The 13,078-nt window shown below is 49.1% G+C and overlaps 1 long non-coding RNA gene across 2 annotated transcripts in view; it reads right to left on the bottom strand.

The window, feature by feature from the left end:
* LOC140844919 (uncharacterized) overlaps nucleotides 1-13,078 on the bottom strand; it is a 32,538-nt gene that overhangs the window by 17,734 nt on the left and 1,726 nt on the right. The gene's annotated exons all lie outside the window — the stretch shown is intronic.

The raw sequence follows: 13,078 nt of genomic DNA, 5'->3' as shown, positions 1-13,078 counted from the left end.
AATGTAGGCATGTTGGGCTCTGATATCCTTGTGTATCCTGGGTTGTTACAAAGAAAGTACCAATAACCCCACACTGTACGCCTTTCAGTCTATTCATTTTAGGACTTAGGTTGTTGCTTAAAGAGAAGAGGGCAGATATAGAAGACTGGAGAAGCTATTTTCATAAATGGGCTCACTTATAAAATCATGAGTATGGATCACCTCCTTCACATTAGATTTTCAATGGTGACAGTCTACTTTTCTCCTGTCGAAGGCACTACGAGGTCAATAACGCCACCAGCCATCCAGCACACCAAGCCAGGCTTGCCTCTCTGATTAAGTTCAGGATTCAAGGAGGCCTTGGCCAAAGAAGGAGGCTCCTAATTCATCAGGGATCTAAACCATCGCTCTGTTGTCCTTTGAACAAACCTTAGATGGGGTCCAATTAGTACCACTCCACAATGCTAGATTTTAATTCCTAAGAGAAGTAAAGGCCCTCAGAAATCATGCAAACAAGCCCCAAAGTTGAAAAGTCAGCATTTTCTAATCTGTATATACTGTGTGTTTCTGACTGTCAAATGTTTCACTATGTGGACAGATTGGTGGTTATTAAGATGGTAGGAAAGATGTTCATAACTCTACAGGTGAGAAAATTGAGGGGCAATGTGTTCTGCAGACAGAAAATGGAAAAATAAATGGGTCTGCTTCTCACCTTGGCAATTTGAGGGGAAATTTTTTGAAGTAATGAAGGGAACTAAAATTAGATAGGATGAGAAATTGGCTCATGAATTGAAAAGCATCAGTCTGTGTCCTAAGTAATATGAAATTCCAGACATCGGGTAGAGTATTCACATTGCTTTCATGTCATCTCAATACAGTCCTCAAATGTTTATTACATAAAAATGAAAAAATGTTATAGGCAAAAAGTATTAGCAAAAAGAGCATTGGATTGTCACAAAAATAAAAACAGCTGCTGTTAGGTGTATACAGTGTGTTTGGCACAGCCCTGAACATTTTAAGGTGACTGTGTTACTCCATCCTCTCAATGGTTCTGTTGCCACGAACAAGAGATATGAAGCTAACAGGCTGAACTCTTTGTTCAAGATCATACAGCTAGTAATTGGCAAAACTGGGGTGTGAAGCAAGGATCTCTGGAAAAGGGGGCCCTTCCCCTCTCTGCCTCTCCCAGAGTCCTCAGCTGGGCTCAGCCACATACCAGCCGTGTGACCTCCATCCTCCTGGCAGTCGCCTGGCACCCGCAGCAAGCTGGACTCTGCCAGGAGTGGGGCTAAGGTCTGGCTGGGCTGTCCGCCTCTTATGGGGCCCTGGCAAGCAGCTATTGGCTGTATTGGCTAGTGTGACTTTAGCCAAGTCATTTGATGTCTTAGGTATCCAGTTTCTTCATCTGTAGAGTGAGGAATTTCTAATCGTCAAGTGATTTGGAACTAAGTGCATGTAACAAAATCCTCTAATGAAGGTTTTAAACACCTAATTACCAGGGTCTTACTCCACACCAACCGAACCAAATTTGGGTTGAGGCCTGGAAAGTGGAATTTGGAACTTCTTCCTCAAATAATTTGAATTCAAACCTGTATTGAAAGAGTCACTAAAAAGTCCTGACTCCAAATTCCTTTCTAGCTTTCACATTCTAGTTTTATCTTTAGAGTATCTTTAAGTATTTTCCCACTGTCCAGCATTTACACTTGCAGGTTGGCAGCCACATGCCCACTGGCATTGCACCTCCACGTACTGAATGCCCTTCCAACATGGAGAACAATTAGGCATCTCTCTCAGGGGTGGAATATTGAGCAGATGCACAGCTAACAAGAGCTTTCCAAATGGGGCATGAAGTGAAGGTGTCAAGGACCTAGACTCACTCCAAGGCACCCCACAGCTTGTTCCCCAGAGCCGTGTCATCCCTTGGACCAGCACTACCAGCCCAACGAGTCCCGGTGCATATCACCCAAGCGATTCCAGGTCCAAAGAAGTTGCTGGGGGTGGGGGTGGGGGTGGGGGTTGCATCTCTTCCACATAAAAGGATTCAGCATTTGATCTAGGATTGTGGAGGGACACAAGTTGTCAACATTGTCCAGATTAAGTGTGCATAAAACACTCTTAGAAAATGTTTGCCAAAAGGAGATGACTTCAGAGAGAAGTCATTATTCTGGAGTGCTCCACAAGGGTCCACAGATTTTGAAATAAAGAAGGAAGTCAAATGCAATGAATTCAGAATCTCATCTACACACAAAATTCCATGGAAAATATACTTCAAAGTAAAAGAAATACAACAGTAAGTCACTACTCAAATTAGTACTCGATTGATTTTATGTTTGTTATTAGGAATTTTTCCTTCTCTGCTTCTATAAACCGAACCTCTAAGAATAGGGACAGTCTTCCTTTGCCCCCCAAATTGGCACATGGGATAATGCAAAGGTTAACAACTGGCAGCGTAGCAAGGAAAATATGAGACTACTGCTCGGTAGCCACCCAGCCCTGGTCTTCCTTCATTCCCGCACAGTCCCCTCCGTCTCCCACGCACACACAGGGCCAGCTGCAGATGGGGAGATCTTCCCTGGGGATCACTGATCATCGTTTCCCTAAGCTTGGTCTGTTCTCGGAAGGGGACCACCAGCTCACCCCGCAGCTCCAGCTCTCCCCATACATAAAGATGGCAGCCGTCCCTGGGCTGTCCCTAGGCATGGACTGACTGGCAGGGCCCACACTGGGGGTCAAAACGCCTGGAAGGACACCATGGACCCAGTCTGAGAGGAGCAGAGTTGATACCTCAATGCCCACCAGGAGCCAAGTCGGGGTAACAGGAGCCGAAGTCAGGTATCTGCCAGGAGACAAGGGGACAGGGACGTGGCTCAGGGCTGACTACGGGAGGTGCTGGCTTGACCTCAGGGGACAGCAGGACCCTCAGCGTCTCTGGGGTGTGCAGACGCCTTCCAGATGAGTGCTTGTGTTCCCTTGGGCACCGCTGGGCACGTTGTGGGCTCCTTGTGGGCATGCACTCTGGCCGGGCACCCATGGTCCAGTGCCCTCTTCCCTGAAGGGACACAGGGGTCAATCGTACATTGTGACCTTCTGGAGGCCTCCCAATGCCCACCTTGGACTTTCATCCTTGTACTTCCCTTTGAGATGCCGTGAAACTGTTGCACATGGTAAAAGCGTCTGTTCTTTGCTGTTCTCTGAGGATGTGTCTTAACCCCCCTGTAAAGCGATAGAGTCCTGGAAGGAAATTATTTTTCTTACTCATCTTGATTCGTCACAATCCCTACACAAACTATGTACTAAAGCCATGCTGGCTAAATAGAAAACTCCCTCAAGTGGAATCCAGGGACCGGTACTCCATTGCTAAGGGTGGGGCTGCAGCTGACAGGAGAAGTTTTAGCTCAGATTCCAGCTGGTTATGATCGTGAAGGATTCCAGGTAAAATATCCCCTTGCTCCCTAAGTAGGGTCACAGAGAGGGCCCGGCAGGGAGCCCAGTCCCAAGAGCAGTGTGCCTCGCCCTCCTGGACCGTCATTTTCTTTTCACTCATGCTTTACATGAAAGCATTCCCTCTGTTGCTATTCCACATGTTGCAGGAACACAAAATCCCACAGGGGGTTACACAAAACATGGGCTGTTTATCTGATTCTGATTACCTTCCTTTGCCAGTAAGACAGGTGACTGAAGTGTGTGATCCTCAAAACAAAACAGAAAAACAAGTGAAAACACAACTTTGTTTTACCTGATGGCAAGGCTGGGCTTCAGCGACTAAGCCCTCAGACTCCGGGCCTGACCGATCCGGATTCGGATCCCAGCTCAGCCACTTACTAGCTGTGTGGCCTGGGCAAGGAAACAGAGGAGAGCCTGTTTCTTCCTCTAGTCGGGGCAAATGGTTTTAGGGCACTGAATGAGAGCATGCATGACATGACTGGACAATTCATCCAGTGTGTTATGACAATCCTCAAATAAATGCTTATTTTTCTATTACTGTTTGGAGGAAAGATTAGAACTTAGGAGGTTGAAATGAAATATTACTCAGTATAAATGCAAGCACCCTGGGAGCACATGTCACAGTCAAGAGAGAGCCAGATGAGAGTTCAGGGGAGCCTCGGGGGGGCCAGGCCAAGCAGAGCGAGAGGCCGGGCAAGCCAGCAGCAGGAATGTCCCTGGACTCCAGGCCCAAGAAGATGGATGGCCTGGGCCCCTGTCCTTGAGACCCTGCTGTGTCCATGTGGCCATTAAGGCAGCAGTTCAGACCTGAACACAAGGCTGGGGGCCGGCGGCAGAGGTGAAAGCAAAGAGAAGCTGATGCACCAGAGGGGCTGCTTTATGAAGACCAGACCGACGGCTCTCCCAGGCCTCAGCTGACTCAGAGCGCACAGGGAAATCTCTCGGGGCCGAGGAGACACACGCATGTACATCAGAGCCGTCCTCACACACAGCGGCTGCTCAGAAGAGGCCTCTTCAGTGTCACTGTCGATGGCACTCTCATCCCCATCAATACATGGAGCGGGCTGCTGCCCGCTGGGCCCCCCTCTCTCCCTGAGTCGGCCTGAGCAGTGAGCTGTGGTGCACAGCCCCCCGGAGCACGCCCTGTTAGCGCCAAGTCCTGGGGTAGGACGATGCTTGTGTGGCCTGTGCAGGGGGTGCTGTGAGGTCCCAGGTCTGGGCAGCAGCAAGCAGAGGCAGGAGAAGGGAGCTGGGGTGCCCTCAGCCAACTCTGGAATGCTTTGCAGTTAGGAGCCTCCCAAGTTGAGGACTTCAAGTTGCCTTCAGCCATGATGGCACAATCGCTTTTGAATGTTAAACAAATTTTGTTTTGAGCATCCACTACAGAAAGCAGGTGTATTTTAATGTAGTTTTGTATTTTATGAACAGTATGTATTTTTATGGGCATCAGATTATTTCAAACTCCGGCCTGCTAAGCCCCCCTAGGCTGGCTCTTGAGAAAAGAGGCCCAGCTGGTGAGGCCCGGCACCCACGTGCCCTCAGCCTCAGGCCTCACTCTGCACTGAGCACTCTCCCATTTTGAGTTTTATCACCAGAGTGCCTGTAAACGGGGCCCCCAGATAAAACACTCAAAGAGCTGGCTGACAAAGCCCGTGTTAGTGACCATGGCACCTGTGTCGTCCCAGACGTAAGCAGTCTGCTCACAGGGCCTCTCCTCTCTGGGTCCTCATCCAGGCTCCTAAGCCGCAGGTGCTGGGACACATGTGCAAGCTTAGCAGAGGCTGGCGCCGCTGAAGGTCTCCTTCAAGATTAAGGGCAGAGTCCTCCCCGGCTCCTGGAGCAGCGGTAACCAAGCCCATGTCACAGGGACACAAAGCCGCCCAGAATGACACGGCTGTTTCTCAGGTCTCACTCATCCTGGGGCCCCCCACACCAAGGCAGCTCCGTGGAGGGCTGGTGGTGCCACTCCTATCAAAATCTCAGGGCTGAAAATTTGGGAAACCAGAGAGCTTTTCCTCACCCCCTGCCCAGGCCTGGCTGTGATCATCTGAATGTGTGTGGCCCACCACCCTGAAAAATTCTGAAATAAAAAGATTCCAGTGATGATTGAGCTCCCTCCCCCGGGTCTTTCACTCTCCCAAATGACCAGAGTGTGGGAACTAGAGGTTCTCCCCTGACTTCACACATTCCCGATGACAAACTCCAAGTCCTGGGGGCGGGACCCAGGAGCCTGCAAATCCCCCTTAGGTGCCACAGACCCAGCTCAGGGGATCAAGGCAGCTCGACTGAGGGACAAGACAGGTAATTCCCCTCAGAAAATCCAGGGCTGGTTCAGTCTTCCTGCTTCCGTGTACAGACAAAAGCCTGGTCTTTGGCAAATCCCCCAGCGGTGGCCACATCCAGGAAACTGGTGTGAGCGAAGGTGTAGTGTACCTGCCTGTCTGGCCCAGTGCGGCCCCAGGAGAGCCTCGTTTGCAAGTTGTAAATCCTGCCCAATGGTTGATCTCCGCAAGGCAGAGAACTGCTCTGGAGCTGGGAAATCATCAGTCAGTGTCTGGGTTTGGAATAGAGAAACTACGGCTGCCGTGCCCACTCAGGCAACGCGGGCCCGTGTGTGCTGGCGCTGTCCCTGAAATGCGAATCGTGCCTGCATCCTCAAGGCAAAGGCACACCCACAAACTCCCTTAGGACGTAGTAAGGAAGCAAGACTGAGACCACACTGGTACCCAGGAGACCAGGAGAAGCTGTGGTGCTAATTATTGGGGATAACTGGGTCCTATAGGATGTGAGCTGGAAAATCGATGAAGATTCTTTCAGTTATAACTAACAGAAATTCAGCTCATACTAGTTGGAGGACAAAGAGGGATTTATGAGAAGGCAATGAGCTGGCGGCCCACAGGTTCCCTCTCTCCGTCCTGAGCCCTCACTGTGCTGAGCACCGGCTCTGTTTCCCCTTAGCACAAATGTGCTTCCTTCACCTGGAGGAGAACGTGCCTGCTAACAGGGCCTGGGATTCCCATCTTATGGCTTGGGCCACCAAGGGCAACCAGCCCTTCCCCGTGTTCACGTTAAACCAGTCCTAGAGAGAAACCCCAGCAGCCAGGCTTAGGTAAGGCCTGTCCCTGGACCAGCCAAGGCCACGCGTGAGGGCCTCACCCTGAAGGGAGAGCCACCCGGGACAAGGGGGTGTGTCTGGGCGACAGACAGGAGGGGTCCCACCCGCTGGCCCACCCTTCCCACGCTGCAGCACGGATTCACCAAGTACCACCCCAGGCCAAACATGGTCGGCTGTTTTTCTAAATAGAGTTTTACTGGGACAGAGCCAGACACCACTGCTTTCACTACAACAGCAGAGCAGTTGTGATTGCGACTTTAGGACTAGCAAAGCTTAAAATATTTACTATCAGGCCCTTCACGGAAAAAGCTGAGGCAGTCCAGGAAAGCGCCCACTGGTCGTGCTCCGGGGCTGGCACGAGCTGGTACGGAGCCAGCCAGCCTCCTCGTCTCGGGATTCATGCTGTTTAGAAGCATCCCATGAAGTAGTCAAGTGGCCGCTTTGTGACATGGGCTGGATTTGGTGGACGTGGGGCTGGTATAGCTATCTTCTTATGTTCCCGTGACCCTCTGAGTCTTCGGGGGAAGGACAGGAAAGACTCGGTGTTGGGAAAACGCAGCTTTTGAGGATCTCAAGGAAATAAGTCAGTTCCAGTGAAGTAATAAGAATGGAGGTTATGGAATGCAATGCGTTTTTGTCTATTTGATGACTATATATGAGGAATAATGGGGAGGTTATTGTTAAGTTTTATGTGAGAGCAGCAAATCTGGTTCACTCTTCTAAGACATTTTTTAAAGGAAGCTGGGTTCAGATGAAGGTGCAGAGATTTTCCATATTCCCGTCCCCACTCATGCAAAGCCTCCCCCATTATCAACACCACTCACTAGAATAGTACGTTTTTACCAAGGATGAACCGACATTGTCACACCACAGTCACCAAAGTCCACAGTTTACATTAAAGTTCACTCTCGGTGTACATTCTCTGGGTTTACAAACACATATCCATCATTATAATACACACGGTATTTCCACTGCCCTAAAAATTCTCTGTGCTTTGCCTACTCACCTCTCCTCTGACAACCACTGGTATTTTTATTGTCTCTATAGTTTTGCCTTTTCAGAATATTGTAAGGCTGGAATCACATACTATGTAGCATTTCCAGATTGGCTTCTTTCACTTAGTCATAGGCATTTAAGTTTCCTCCATGTCTTTTCATGGCTTTACAGCTCATTTCTTTTGAATCCTAAATAATATTCTATTGTCCGGATGGACCACAGTTTATTTATCCATCACCTAGTGAAGGACATTGATTGTGCCTGCTTCCCAGTTTCGGCAGTTATGAATAAATCTGCTATAAATATCCATAGGTAGGCTTTTGTGTGAACAGATGTTTTCAACTCTTTTGGGTAAATAACCAGGAGTGCAATTGCTCAATCATTTGCTAAGAATATACTTGGTTTTGTAAGAAACTCTTAGACTGTCTTCTAAGCAGCACCATTTTGCAGTTCTACCAGCAATGAATGAGAGCTCCTGTTTCTCCATATTCTTGCCAGCACTTGCAGTGTTCCAAATTTTGGCCATTCTAATAGGTATATAAAGTGGTTCTGTGTCATTTTTTTTATAGTATTTTCCTGGCAGATATAAATCAAGTATAAAAATCAAACGAATATTCATATTTGACCTGATTGTTTACAGTTCATAATGCGTGATCAAAACCAAAAGTTTCTGTGATGACTGCCCTTGTACTGTTCACCATGTAAGAACTTACTCACTATGTAAGAATTTGTTCACCAAGTATTTTCCTGGCAGAATTTTGCTATGTGACTGGTGCTGTCCTGCGCTGGGGGTCCCGCTGCGGGGCTGACCCTGGAGGATGTCTGCAGATCCCAGGACTGGGTGCAACGAGCAGAGGGCTCTTCTCCACCTTGCATATAGTGTCCACTGGGCAGCCTTAGTAGAAGGCGTGTCCCGGACAACTTGAAATCTTCTGGTGGAATTATCAAAACGCATTTGCTGAGCCCTTAAGGATAGGAGCTGTGTTGGCAAGGACTAGGGGGCCATCCCACAGGGATGCAGGCAGGTCTCTGGAATATTGCTCATGCCCACATCCCAGGGTTACAGAAAGACAACATTCCGGCCTGACCCCAGGCCCTCTATTAAGTCTCTTGGCCTCTCAGAGAGAAAACAAGGATGGAGAGACTGGCTCAAGCCTTCCTCCCTCCCCATCTCGTCTCCATCCCCCTTCCCCAGTTCAGATAAGAAAGGGGGATGAAATGAATGTAATCTTACCCCAGGCCACAGCCCTCCAGGCGAGAAGTTAAAGGCCAGGGAAAGGGTATGGATTTCCTCCTCAAGAGGGTTCCGTTTCAGTAGCACGGCTAGATTCCCGACCGCCTCTCCTCGGCTTTCTGAGCTCCCTTTCTCTTCTTCTCCTCTTGTGGCTGAGGTCAGATGTTCACATGAGCATGTCCCCGACCTGTGGGTGGCTTGGGACAGACACCCAGCAACGACCACATCTCAGTCTCAGGATGAAAAGGTTTCTCTGGTCTCATTTTTCAGGCCAAGGTTGGCTCACCATGTGGCCCAAACTTTTCAGCTCTGAAGACTAGGCTGAGTTTGGAAGTGCAGTTGGATCTCCAGCTGGTGATACACTGACACACAGCTGAGACTGTCCCTGAGCACCTGCCCCCTCAGCGACCTCACAGGGAGGGGAGCGGAGGATGGCTGAGGTCGAAGTGGGGTCCTGCATCCATGGGCCCAGCGTTATCTCATAACCTCACCTCCTTCCCCACAAATCCCAACCTGACCCCTCACCCTAGAGGTGAATGATCCCCCTGCAGCCCAGAGCAGAGGCAACCACTGACCCCAGCCACTGTCCACTTCTAAGCCTGACAAGGGAGCTGGCCTGGGAGGGTCCTGTTCTACAGCTGTCAGGGTGCTCTCTACTGGCAACTCCAAGGTTTTGCATAAAAAGAGAAGAAGAATTGAGGATTCATTTGGGTGAGACCAAAGTACATTTCAAGATCATTTTTCAAGACTGTAAGACGCTTTTTGAGAAGACTTATAGAAGCTTTCTGTGTCATTGAGTTTATCTATTCCAAATTGCTAGACTGTTTTCTGTTCCCTCACCACCATTCTGGTAATACAAACAAAACAAAACAAACATTGTAGGAAGGAAATCGAGCATGCTGGACCACACGAGGTGGCATTCACCTCCACCACCCATCAGAGATGGCGCACGAAACCCATCAGCCCTGTTCCCTGAAAGAGCTGACAACCTCAGAATGACACCCCCAGTCATTAGAATGCAACATGGCCCATGCTGAAGTCTCAGAGTGATCCCCCGGGGACCTGAGTGTGCATATGACAACCGCAACCTCCCAGGGACGTCCCCAGCACATGGACGACCTGCTTTCCACAGCCCCTTGCACTGACCACTCACTATTTCACCCGGGCCTGGTTGCAGGCAAACTCTCTTTATTATTTATTTTCCCCATAATAAAGAGTGCCAGTACCAGAAGTTTCCTTCATAACCCAAGTGGGTAAAAAACCACGGTGCCTCCAGGGAGAAGCAGCTTCACAACAATGAAGGCGAGAGTGGCTTCCTTCAATTCCCCGTCGGCAGGATGATCCCTGGGCTTCCACTGTCCTCAAGACAAGGATAAGTGGCACCTATTACTTTTCTGATAGAGTTTTGATTTGTGTCCTCATGAGTGAAAACCAGGTAAGTGAATAGGAAGGCTGTCTTCCAGTCCCCAAATAAAATAAGATAAATAACTCGAGGTTCAATCTCCTTCAGGTAGATTGACAAAAAGGATGGAGCTGTCAAAATGAAGAAGGGCCACAGGAGTTTATAAGTGTGGGGAAGTTGGGGTTCCTATGGCCAGGATCCTCACTGAATTTAAACCACCTGATGATGTAACTGGCCTGTTGCTGGGCTGTCACTTCCACACTTTTAGGTAATAAGCTATTATTGTGCTATGTAGACAGCTTGGCCCAGCGCTCCGGGCGGAGGCAGAGATGCTAGTGCTCGACCTACCGCTGGGAGAACAAGCCGGGTAATAAAACCCTTTCACCCCAAAAAACGTTTTGCTATGAATTTCTTGGTCACACTGAATCCATAGTGAGCTTGCCCAGGGCTGAAACCCATTGGCAAGACAGTAAGTTACTCACTTCTTTCAGCTGTCACAATTTTGATGGTCAGCAATGTCTGAGCTTGTATTTGCACACTACTGAAGCTGGGGCCTGGATAAAGTCTAGGGGGGAGGAGAGGCCAGTTGCTCAAGTAAGAGCTCATTGTTTTGCAAAGCTACTTGCTGTGTTTTCTTCCTGGGCCTAATACCACCACACCTGTGTCCGAAAGAAGAGAGAGACTGCTTACCCAGCGGAACAAGCCAGCTCTCCTGCTGCTGTTCGGAATGGATCGCTCATTCTCGCAAGCAGAAACATGCCGCTCCAGCTTGCGTTCCAAACCAACGCCGCCTCGTTGTTCCTAAATCTGACTGTACATTAGAAACACCTGGGGGCTTGCTATAAATACAAATGCTCAGACTCCACCCCCTGGGATTCTGACCCCGCTGCACTGCCTGGGGCCCGGGAATTGGGGCGTTCAGCAGGCACTCCTGGTGTTTTGGAGTGCCGGAATGCAGGAAGCAGTGGTTATCCTCCAGTCTCGGACCCACGTTAGCATTTTAGAGTAGAAAAAAGGAACCTGGAGATCATCCAGCTCAGCCTTTTCGTTTTGCAGAGAAATAACATGGGATCTGAGTGACAGGACTTGGTTTAATCAGGCGGGACTGTGATACTCCCGCTAACACTCAGTGTCTCTGCAGAATATCTGTTGCCTCTCAGTGAATTTAGAAGTTAGGAATGTATTTTTCTGGAAAGGGTTAGAAACAAATGTTCTCACAGGGAAAAAAATGGGGGGTGGTTATTAGGAGTCATCTGTATAGAAAGAATCCTTTGTTCGGGGAAAGTTGGCCTTGACAGAGCAAATGTTAGTGAAAGATGCCCCATCAGAGGAAGGTCCTGGGGCAAATCCGGCCTGGAGCACAAGCATTAGTCTTTGTCCGGCCATCTGTGGTCTGTGTCTGAATGCCCAGCTCAAGAAGCCTAGCTTCAGTGGCTAATGCCTTTTGACTCCCAATAAAAGCGAAACAAAGCAGTTCTTAAACAAAAGGACTGCAGTGTGCGATTCTTAAAGAGAATGATCTCCATTGATGTGTATCCCCCGCAAACGAAGCTTAAGGAGGCCACACACACTGATGCACTGGGAAGAGACCCCAAACCCAGTTCCCTGCTTCATCTCTAGACTGAGGAGGAAGCCTGGGTAACTTAAGGCTGCATCCTTTGCTCTACAAAGACCACCAGATATTAGGGCAATAATCATGGTGCCTCTGGAGTCATCCATGATGACATGTGAACTCAGAACCAAACAGCGTTGGGTGCCCTGTGCCCATCCTTCACCCCGATTCTTATTAAGCAGCAGGCTCCAGAAGTGGAACAGACCTTTCTGAGCACCTCATCTGTGGGCTTGTCAGGCAGTGGTGTGCGTGCACATTGTGGGCTCAGTGTGGACAGAGGCCTAGCTAAACGCAAACAGAATTGTTTCTGTAATTCTGGGCCTTTCAATTCCACTGAAACCACATCATGAAACAGGGACCCTTGAAAAATTCTTAACAGATGGAAGAGGACGAGTAGGACCTCCTTGGAGGCCTGTCCGCCAGTCTGAGGGATCTGCAGACCCCTTGATCCTATGAATTTACCACTGTAATTGTTTAAAAATGTCTGCAGTTCACTTACCCAAAGATTTCAAACTGTGTGGCCCACTCTATAGATGACAAATGGAGGCCCAGTGATTTGCCCACAGGTAGTGACAGAGCTGGATGGGACCCAAGTGTTCACACACTCACAAGTGACATGCAGATGCTTCTGTAGACGTTGCTTTCAAAACTGTTAAATCTTTCCCAAGTAAACCATGGTATCTCATCTTCCCCCATGTTCCTATGGAATCGTCTGGAAGATTCTGGTACACCTTTACAGCAAGCACACCTTCATGTGACCCTCAGCAAGTCGCATCTATGTGTCATCTTCTCCCCGTGAGTGTGAGTTGAACCTGTGATTTGCTTCTAACCCACAGAATATGTCAAAGGTGGTGGGATGTGCCTTTGAGAAGGTTATGTTATACAGGATAGTCGCTCACATAACTATGTTATCCTACAGGAGACCCTCGCATGGGCAACTAGAGCAAAGGATTCTCCCACTGGTGTGAAGAAGTGAGCAGTCGCGCTGTCAGGGGCTGTGGCAAAGAACTGCAGGGGGCCGAGAGCAAACATCAGCCGGAAAACAGGACGTCAGTCCTGTGGCCACAGGGGACTGAATCCTGCCAAAAAATCACATGAGCTTGGCGAGGACCCAGCAGAGGACAGAGTGAAGCCATGCTCAGACCCTTGACCTACAGAAACTGAGAGACTAAATGAGATAAATGCACAGTCAGTTCTCTTTTTGCACAGTAGCTATGTTCTATGTTCTATGAAGTCATGGTGAAAAATGAATCAGTGCCATGGCTTCTGGGGAAGTTCAGGGTTAGGTTCCTGCCA

This window comes from Manis javanica, chromosome 12, assembly GCF_040802235.1.
Source record: "Manis javanica isolate MJ-LG chromosome 12, MJ_LKY, whole genome shotgun sequence".
In the NCBI taxonomy this organism is placed as follows: Eukaryota; Metazoa; Chordata; class Mammalia; order Pholidota; family Manidae; genus Manis; species Manis javanica.
The sequence above is the reverse complement of the archived record's forward strand: the minus strand, read 5'-3'. Positions and strand labels throughout refer to the sequence as shown.